Raw genomic sequence first — 10559 nt, 5'->3', positions numbered from 1 at the left:
TACAATATTATGTTTAGTTACCTGACAAATTCAAATAATAACATTAACAATATTACTTCTTATACGAAGCCACATGACTAACTTAAACATTAAGGGAAAGACCCTACAATACTATTTATTGTATAAATTTATTTGACTAATCTAGGTATAGCTGATAATCTAGGTATAGCTGATAATATTATGTTATACAAATTCATCATTTAATTGTTAATTTTAGGACCCTACGGTATCACATACTACAGAAATTTACCTGACTATCCTAAATAATAATATTTAAAATCTACAACATTATATGATATACAATTTAACTGAACAAACTGTAATAATTTTAATTTTAAGACCCTACAATATTAAATATTTTATATTATTTTTAAAATTATTTTTAAAATTATTATTATTATTATTAATAATAATAATAATAATAATAATAATAATAATAATAATAATAATAATAATAATAATAATAATAATAATAATAATAATAATAATAATAAATATTTTATGGTATTTTTATACATACATCTACCTCGCAAATTAAAATATTAAAGCAAAAATGCTGTCACAATATACATTTTTATAAAATAATATATTTCTTATCATACTTTTATGTATAAATTTACCAGAATAACTAAAATGTTATGGTCAAGACCCTACAATATTACACATTTTGTCATATATTTTAATTTTTTTTGTCATATTTAAAAAAATTGTTTCTATATACATATAACAGCCTAATTTAAATATTAAGATCAAGGTCCTATAATATTATACATTTTCTCATATATATATATATTTTTTTCTCATACTTTTAACAACTTAAATATCAAAGCTTAGACTCTTTAATATCATATTTAATACAAATTTCAAGGTTAAAATATTGTACATGTAAATCACAACAAATCCAAAGATTCCCTAAAAGGATATTGCCACCAGTTTTATCATTTCCTCTTATGATTATTAATTAATTTCTGGAACAGATTCCCCATTTAGACCCATACAAACCAAACAAGAGCACATATTAAAACAGCACCTTAAAACTTCTTTGTGTTCTTTGGCTTTTTCTTGATTTCTATAACTTTGTAGGTTAGATTATTATTTCCCCTGTGTTTATATACTGTCACTCTTCTCTCTGTTTTCCTGAAAAACAGTTATGACACTTGTAGCAATTTTAAAAAATAAACAACCACAAGTCCACAGAAGCAGCGGACATCAAACGGTCGTTTCTATAATTATATCTTATCTGTTCTCTGCTATTTCCACGTGTCACAAATTCTCACCACATACTGCTGATTCTGTGTTGCTCTTAAGTAAACAGATATGTGGGTTAAGAAGAGGTCAGGTCACACAAACACAAAACCATGTTGGTGAACAAATTGTTGCTTTGTCACAAGGTTTCAGTTTACGACAGGTGAACAATAAAGAGGCTCAGTTACAAACACAAACATCACCAAGCGCTTTATTCAATGAAGAAGACTCTCACACTTTATTCTTCATTAATAGTCAATAGAAGGTGGTTTGGAAGGCATGTTGTCTAATGAAAGCTGCCTCAATCACACCATTTAACAGAGCTTGAAACTGTATAAACAGAAGGAATCATCAGATTTTTAAATTTCCCAACTATCCTTGAACAAATTACGAGTGAGGTGCATTTTTTGGTCAGAAAAATTATCGAAATCTGCGCTTAAAATCGTGATATTTAATTTAAAAAGTCGCTTTTCAGGATTCTGTAAATAACTGAAAGTCCTGCGCTTTTTTGTTGCGACCAAGAAGCCGTTTGTAATTGAGCTGGGATCAACAGTGAAGTGACAAAAATAGAGACTTTTCAACTGAACTCAGCTGAACTGCAGGCAGTGTTTACATGGAGCAGAGAGGAGATAATTAAGGAAACTGATTAAAAATATACACTACCGTTCAAAATTTTGGGGTCACCCAGTGTTAGAAAGCCCTCATATTTTGATCATGATGTTGTATGGGTTGTGTTGTAGTTGTATTTCCTCCCTTGCTGAGCTAATCGGATGTTTGTGTTTTTTACGTAATGTCCTTGAACGCACCTCGTGTGTGGCGTTGTTTTTCTCCATAGCTGCACAGTTGTTCGCTAGTTCTCTCCTGTGCACGTCTGAACTGGATGCATGTTGCATTTTTTCTTCTTTAACCTGCTGTGTGTAAATGATGAAGGTGAGTGGTCGTGTGTTCCACCAGTAGAGCATGATTATGTACTGTTTAGTGTTACTTGTTGATCGTTTAGAGACACTACCTGACGGACGTTAGCTTAGCAATTAGCCCACCATGTTGTCTGTCCGAGCGGGTTTGGTTACGTTGTCCTTACCGTCATGTGATTGAAATGCTGAGCCATGCATAATATTTTGCCCTTCGTTATTGTGTTTATGTGCATTTGTGTTACTGTTTCATAGTATAATTATTATTATTATTGTGGTTACATTTATGCTGAATGTGTTACTGATTCAGTATTCCTGTTTGTGATGTTTCAGAACCACAGCCAGCCACAGTTATCCACAAGTAGCTACAGTTGTCTACAGTGCAGCACAGAGTTATCTGCAACAACAATAAACATCATTAACCTGGAAAGTCTGGCTGCCGTGTTCTTTAACGGGGACACCTTCATACCTTGTGCCACTCTGAAAATACCTACCTGGAGAACCCTCACTCCTTTTTACCCAGATAATTTCATGTATTGCATAAAAACTCACACTTTTATTCATGTGCTAACCAATGTTCCCTGTAATTTTTCCTGAGTCTGAGCAAACACACAAACTCCCTGAGCGTCCCTTGGACCACTGTGAGCAACATCAGACGTGTGCACTGTGGTCACACCAGCATCACATCCATTCAAGTTACATGGTTCATTAAAAGAATCAAATTACAGCATTTACATTTCTGTTAAAACACTTTGTCAACAGGAGCCAGTTGAAGGCTGCAGTGATTTTAGTGACACTACAATGTATAAGAGTGAAGTTATTGAATATTTGTCTCTCTTTACTGTTGCAGCGGTTTTGCAAATTGCAGACGGACCCTGTTCACTCCATAGACACCAATGTTATTCCTGTAGCTTGAAAGACAGCTACTTTTGATAAAACTGGGCTTGTAGCACATTGTCTGCCTTGCAACAATGGGAAAGAGGCACCGTTTATGTTTTGACAGCCTATATCTAATGAGTTATTGATGCTGGAAGCCTGAATCTGTGAATATCTTTCCAACTTTACTGAACTTGGGGCCACTACCACCTAAGGAGTGATATGTTTAATTTTGAAAAAAGCATTTAGCCATACTTAAAGCTTTAAGTGCTTTATTAACACGGAACTAAACATTTTGTATTGTTTTATTATCACAGGTTCTGTCTGAAAAGAGGTGGCATCATTTTAAACAGTGAAATCAAACTAACAAAATGTAATGACCAACCAGTGAGCAATACTGGATTCTGCAAAAACATAAACAACTTTTTAAAATCTAAATCTTATCTTAACACAGTTAATGTATTAACTTATTTATGTGTGTATGCATGTATTTATTGATTTTTTTAGTACTGTTAACATATCAGAGTTCTGAGTGATTTTTTCTTAAGATAGGCAAAGGCCATTTATTGATTACATAGAGGCTCTTAAATGTTTATTAAAAACTAAAAAGCATTTAAAAAAACAACATAGGCATTTATTGAGTCACTAAAATAGTGTAGAGTACAGACCACATCAGCATGATTATAAGCATCCTCTGGTAAATGAACAACCAGATACTGATGTCTCTCACCATATGGACTTCAGGAGATGATTAGATGATGATAAACTGTGACCTACTGGTTGGGTTCTCTCTGTTCTCATGTTTCTTACATGTTTGTCCCCTGACAGCCGGATCCTAATGTTTTTTGAGCAACACACCATACTATGACGTTTTTACAATGATGGTTCTACTATGGAACCAGTTTGACATGTTCAGGTGTTCTTTGTGTGAAAACTCAGAGATTTCAGGTATCAGAAGGTGGTTTTCAACTTTCTTTGGTAACTTTCTGCTTCAACTTTAAACTAAATTTCCTTCACTAACCCAGCCCTCTGGACTTCCAGTAAGCTGTGTTCCTATTGGCTGTCCAGGTGGCTGCTTGGTGTTATCAGGAACACCTGAGCAGCTCAGTGTTATCAGGAACACCTGAGCAGCTCAGTGTCTTCCTGCTTTATTTAGCTGCAGACAAACATTTCCTCTGCTTCTCACCAGTGAACTGGGTTTGGTTCCGTTGCTTTAGTTTCTTCTTTAGGCGTTGGCTTGCAGCTTCCAGCAGTAAAATCATCTTTAATGTGTTTCTTGGTGTGTTTTAGGGCTTTGTACTGAATAGTTGTCTTGGTAAATGTGGTTCTTTAGCCACAGTTAGCACATGGTGCTGATGTGTGCAGTGATTAGTGGATTTGGTCCAGCTGAGTTGTATCTTTATCTTGGCTGTAGTGAGTCTTCAGAGGTTTTTGGTCAGACACATTCTGTATTCTTGTTTGTGAAGCAACGTTGGTTGTCCAGAAGGTAAGAGTTCCTGTCCTGATTCTCTGTTCTCAGAGGTTCTCTGGTAGGCTGCAGGAGACTTTAGCGTCTGGGTTGTGCTAGTTTGGTTTTTGTATGGTTTCATTTGGACGACTATCTTGAGGCCCCTCCATGTGGTTTAGTGAGGTTTTCTGGAACAGTTCTACAAAGCAACCTGCAGCAGAAGAGACTTTGAGAGTTTTTATGAAGTTCTGGAGACCAGACTTTAGAGCAGCAGAAACATTTGTCAGCAGTTTGAGCAGGAGAAGGTGAGCTTCAGAGTAGAAATGAGACAGAAACCTTCTTGACCCGTGTGGTGAGGTCCTGTACCAAGAGTTTGAGCAGGTTGTGAAGAGTCTGTAGTTCTTTGGTCTGAAAGCACAAGAAGAGTCGACTCATTAAAGGAGAAAACAGGAGATATTGTTGGTTCTTCTGTCACTCTGCAGTTTCCAGTTTCCTTTGACTGAATATCAAGTTTATATGTTAAATGATTTACATTGTGAGCCCAAGAAGACTTCAATAAACTCCCTCCATCCCCTGGACACAACATATTTTATTAATTCAATTCAATTTTATTTATATAGCGCCAATTACAGTCAGATTGTCTTGAGACGCTTTACAGAACCCATATGCCTGACCCCCAGAGCAAGCCAAAAGGTGACAGTGGCAAGGAAAACACCCTTTTAACAGGGAAAAAAACCTCGAGCAGAACCCGGCTCTAATGTGGGGGGACCCATCTGCTGCTGGCCGGATGGGTTGAGAGGGACAGAAGAGATAGAGAGGTGGGGGGGGACACAAGGACCATAAAACATACAGTATAATACGTGCATGATAAGACAGATGATACATGCAAAGTACAACTAACATGGAAACTAATTATAGTTTACTGCTATGGTGTACAGCTCTGGCATTAAATATACTACATATATAGCTGGTGGTAAATTCAAAAATATGTAGATGAGCAATGTTTAACTATTAAACAGACAAAATATAGAATTAGATAATTCAACAAGATACAATACATGTCACTATGAAATTAAACAAAATTTTTAAAATACAAATATTAAAAATTTCAGATAAAATATTATCCATAATTAAACATTTAAAAATACAATTACACAAGAAGAATATTAAACATTTTAAAAAATGCAAAACATTTAATTAGATTATTAAACCTTTAAAAAGACAAAACATTTAATTAAAAAATTAAACGTTTAATTAGAAAATTACATCTTAAAGACAATAAAACTTCAAATAGGAATTAAACAGAAAATACAGTGAAGCATTTAAAAAGAAAATTAAACATAAAAAGGTGGTAAAACATTTAAAAAGAAAAACCTTAACAAAGATTTAATCAAAAAATTAAACATTAGGAAAGAAAAGGAAATTTTTCAAACAAGCCGATAAAACATTTGAAAAAAACAACAATTAAACATTAAAAAGATAAAACATTTCGAAATCAGATCAGACATTAGAACAGAATAAAAGGTGAGAAAAGAGCAAAACTAAACATTTAAGAAGAATCAAACTAAAGATAAAACCTTTGAAAGGGCACCAGTTAAACTTTAGAAGATCAAATTAAACAGAAGAAACAATAAAATGATCAAAAGAGCAAAAACAGATAAAGTGTTTTCTAGTCTGAAATGAAAACAAGTTGTTTCTTCAAACATTTCCTCTTTCTATGTTCTTGGTTTGATTGTGGACAGATTTACTAAGAACTCATTTAAGAAAACTGATTTCCAGATAAAGTCTACTAGTAGTTGAAGGCATTAATCAAACTAATGTTACCTTCTGATCTCCACAAACTTTACTGTTCAGTGAAGAGAATCAAAGTTTGTTGAGGATTTCTAAAAAACCCACATGTGAAGGTCTGAGAAAAACTGAGAGGGATGATCTTAATGTGAAATCAAGACTCATGGTCACAAGTTTTAAGGCTTCTGTTCACCAGAAAGTTCAAACTAACAGAGAAGTACTGAGAAACTTCTAAAATTTCAGTCCTCAGACTGTCTGAAGGTTCAAACTAACAGAGAACTACTCAGGAACTTAGAAGATATCAGTCCTCAGACTGTCTGAAGGTTCAAACTAACAGAGAACTACTCAGGAACTTAGAAGATATCAGTCCTCGGACTGTCTGAAGGTTCAAACTAACAGAGAACTACTGTGGGACTTAGAAAATTTCAGCCCTCAGACTGTCTGAAGGTTCAAACTAGCAGAGAACTACTGTGGGACTCAGAAAATTTCAGCCCTCAGACTGTGTGAAAGCTCAGGTCCTGAGGACTCGGGAGGTCTGGAGGCTTGGAAAGTCTTGGAACTGAGGGTTCCACCCTCCAGCACAAAGGCTGAAGTCCAACCTCCTGAGAAAAACGGTCGAGAAAAGAGAAAGTAAAAAAAAAAACTCGAAAACGACAAAAAATAGATGATAAATGCGCAAAAAAAAGAAGAATTAGTATCTGAGCGAGTAGCTCAGGAGGATAAGAAGAGGACTACCAAGCGGAGGGTCGCAGGTTCAAGACCTGCCAGTGGCAGTTTTCTTTCTTTGTCTTTGTCACACTTTTGAGAAAATTTAAGAAGTGTCTGGTCTTGAACCAGCGACCTGCAGCTCCATAGGCAAATCCTTAACTCACTGAGCTACAGATCAGATACAAAGAAATAAATTCGTCGTCCCTTTGACATCGTAGTTGGTGAAGTGACCACATGGGTGGAGCCAAGGCGGAGTCTGGGTGGAGTCAGGGCGGAGAGTAGGCGGGGAGGTGGGTGGCGGCCTCCCCCCTCTACTCCCCCACTTCCCCCCAACCGCCCACCACACCTTCCCCCGCCCGACGAGTTCTTCGAGTCTCCACGAGTTCCTCGAGTCTCGACAGGTTTTCCCCAGTTTCTGGAGTTTCCACCAGGTCGGAGGCAGAACAAGTTATGAAGAGGTGTTGAAGTCGGCCAGGATGGACTGACTTTTTACAGCGACTAGAAGGAAGACGACTAGAAGAGCAGGTCTTTAACCACCATCCATAAAATCCATGGAGTTGATTCCAGAGAAATGAAGGGAGGTCAACTTTTATCAACCTCCACCCAGATGTTCAACTTCATATCTTTACTTGTACATTTTTAGCACCACAAACCTTTAGTATCACACTTTATTATCCTTTATTAGGACTTTCATGGAATCCACCAGCAGATTTACTTTTTGTTGACAAACTTTATTCTTGTCATCATGGGACTGCAGTATTTAAAACTCTTCCTTCTATTTGACCTCATGTTTATTTTATTGGAGAAAGTTATTTTAGTTGTCGATTAGTTTCTTAAAAACCAAGTAATAAATTGGATTAGTCAAGAGGTTTAAATTTCTTACTTTGTCATATTTTAAATATGACAAAAAAATACAAAAATAAAGCGTCTTGAGACAATTTGACCTGTATTTGGTGTTATATAAATAAAATTGAATTCAAATTGTATGTATCTTGTAATGTTGGAGTAATTCAGCCATATATGTTGGAAAACACATTTTCTTTGTCCATTAATCTGTTGATTGTTTTCTCCACTAATTCATTTCTTGTTTTGGTTTATAAAATATCAAACCCAAATATATTCAGTTTACTGTCATAAAAACCAAAAAGATTTACATTCATGATGCAGGAATCAGGCAGTTTTTCACTTTTTATGTTAGTTTAGTCAGAAAGATAGTTGATAATGTGTGAATTGTTGCAGCTTGTGAGCCGTAAAAGGTTTTAATCTTTGGGGCCGAGTGTCAAAAAACATTTAGAAACCAACATCAACAAAATACTCAACAAAGATTTGAACATCATTAAAGGGAAATCCAACTTTTGCATGACAATGTCTAATTAAAGGACATTTATTTCCAACGTAAATGTGTGATATTCATCCTCTGGAGCTTTCTCTTCACATCGTCTTCCACCTGGACTGGTTTGGTCAGGAGCATGTGCAACAAACATTTGAAAAACTGCACTTTAACATCAATGAATGACACTGAAGTTTAATCTCTACATAAATGAGACTGAGTCTGGATGTGCTGCTCTGTCATTAACTCCTAAGTTTAGGGAAAGTTCAAACAAAAGAGGACAGTTCAGATAAGACTTGAGAATGAGCTTATTTTGAACAAACATCTCAGACTTTCTGAGCTTCAGCACCTCTAGCAAGATATTTTAACAACAAGCAACTCAACAGATCCAGAAGTTGGAGAGTTAGCTTTAGCTGAGCCAAAGAACATGTGGGACGCTAACCTAGCAAACATTTCAGACTTTTCTCTGTGAATTCTGAGAAATAATTTCCTATTTAATGACAGAGCTACACATCTTAACTCAGTCTCATTAATACAGACTCTAATTCAGTGTCATCCATCCATATTAAAGTGCAGTTACCCAAAATGTTTGTTGCATGAGCTCCAACAAAACCTGTCCAGGTAGAAGGCCACTTTGACAAACAGGAAGTGGAAGATTCCAAGCAGATTTATAGAAGGGTGAACCAGACTGTACTAAGTGTGGTCGAGTATAGAGGGGTGTTTTGTGGTTTTTTAAGGCTGATAATGATTATTACTGAGACATTTGGAGTAGATATTCATTTGCAGTAAATGAAAGTATTTAAAATCTTGGAGTTAAATTACAAGAACACAAACTCTAACAGGAAACTTTGTTGATACGTTTTTGTTTTGTTTACAGATGTTAAGTTAAAGGAGTTTTATTCGTGACGTATAACCAATCAAATCACTCCAGAAGACAGAGCGACCACAGGTAGATAAAGGCTCAGAGCCAAAGTAGCGCCTTTTTTAAATGTATTTATTACCGTAAATCAGTAAAAAATAAAATACTGATAATCAGTAAATCAGTCAGCCCACAATTACTACAATTCTACAATGTATGTCTCTTTCCTTTGACTTGTTATTTGTACAATATACGATGTATATGATGGTGTTTTTTCATACCAAAGGCTATACTATGATGTTTTCTAAGAGACATACGATGCTACTCTGGTTGTTCTGGCCCTGCACTCCTCCTCTGTTGTTTTCTGGATTGTACTCAGCTGCATGCCTTCGTCCACCCGGCCTCCGTTGACTCGTCCTGCCTGCCGTCTCTGGAGCTGAAGCTGGATTGGAACAGACTAAAGTACAGTCCAATCACGATGCCAGCTGCCTCTCAAAAGGCTCCTTCATCTGGCAGGTGGCAGCACTTCTTCTGAGGGGAAGCTGAGCTGGCCCGGCAGAACTTTGGAGATGTGTTCCAGTGGTTGGTGGATGTGTGGGGAGATAGAGAGGGACCTTTGAATTGTTCAGAAAGGAAAACAGAGAACCCATTGGTAGTTTTAGTTTAGGGTGCTACTGCGGTGTGTTTTTGGGTTTTAAGAGGTGAACAGGAAGAGTTTTTTTCGTATTGATTATCTTTTACTTTGTTCCTGGTTGGAATGCCCATCAATGTCAACGTGAAGTTCACTTTTAGTTCAGTTTATTTATTTTTGTTTTACTAACACCCATTTGTTTTTAACCCCCTCACATGTTGTGTTGTTGCAAACTTCCTCTTTCAAATAAATACTCATTTAACCCTCTGGAAACCAGCGTTTGGACTGTTTTTGTGTTGCTCCTCACCTACTGACAGCTGTGGACTAAAGGCTATACTGTGACATTTTTAGAGCGACATGCTATACTATGATGTTTGTTGGGCGACACGCTATACTATAGGCTTTTTTAATTGACATATTACTGTGACTTTTTTTGTTTTAGTTTTTTTTGCTTTTTTTTAGCAACATATAAGAATTCGAACAGTTTTAAAAGTTACTATACTTTTACTTGTGCAATGAAATTATTATTCTATGGCATTTTTTAGATGACATATACTCTGATGTTTTCTTGAATTACATACTATTTTGACAATATACTGCACTATGACATTTTTTGAACCACATATACATGACAATTTTAGGCAACATCCTATCATTTTACGCTTTTTGAACCACATAATAATCTATGTTTTGTTTTTTTTTTCTTGCCAACATGCTGTACTATGAACTACAGGCCATACTATGTTATTCTTGAATAAAGCATA

General features: G+C 35.8%; 1 long non-coding RNA gene across 1 annotated transcript; it reads left to right on the top strand.

Annotated features, from left to right (window-relative positions):
- The first annotated feature begins 2046 nt into the window (after positions 1-2046).
- On the top strand, positions 2047-10068 carry LOC129347783 (uncharacterized). Its single transcript, XR_008600038.1, has 2 exons — positions 2047-2175; positions 2490-10068. It is a non-coding gene; the product is annotated as an uncharacterized LOC129347783 (long non-coding RNA).
- Positions 10069-10559: the final 491 nt, after the last annotated feature.

Source organism: Amphiprion ocellaris, chromosome 20, assembly GCF_022539595.1.
Source record: "Amphiprion ocellaris isolate individual 3 ecotype Okinawa chromosome 20, ASM2253959v1, whole genome shotgun sequence".
NCBI classification, from domain to species: Eukaryota; Metazoa; Chordata; class Actinopteri; family Pomacentridae; genus Amphiprion; species Amphiprion ocellaris.
This window is presented reverse-complemented; position numbering and strand designations above follow the sequence as displayed.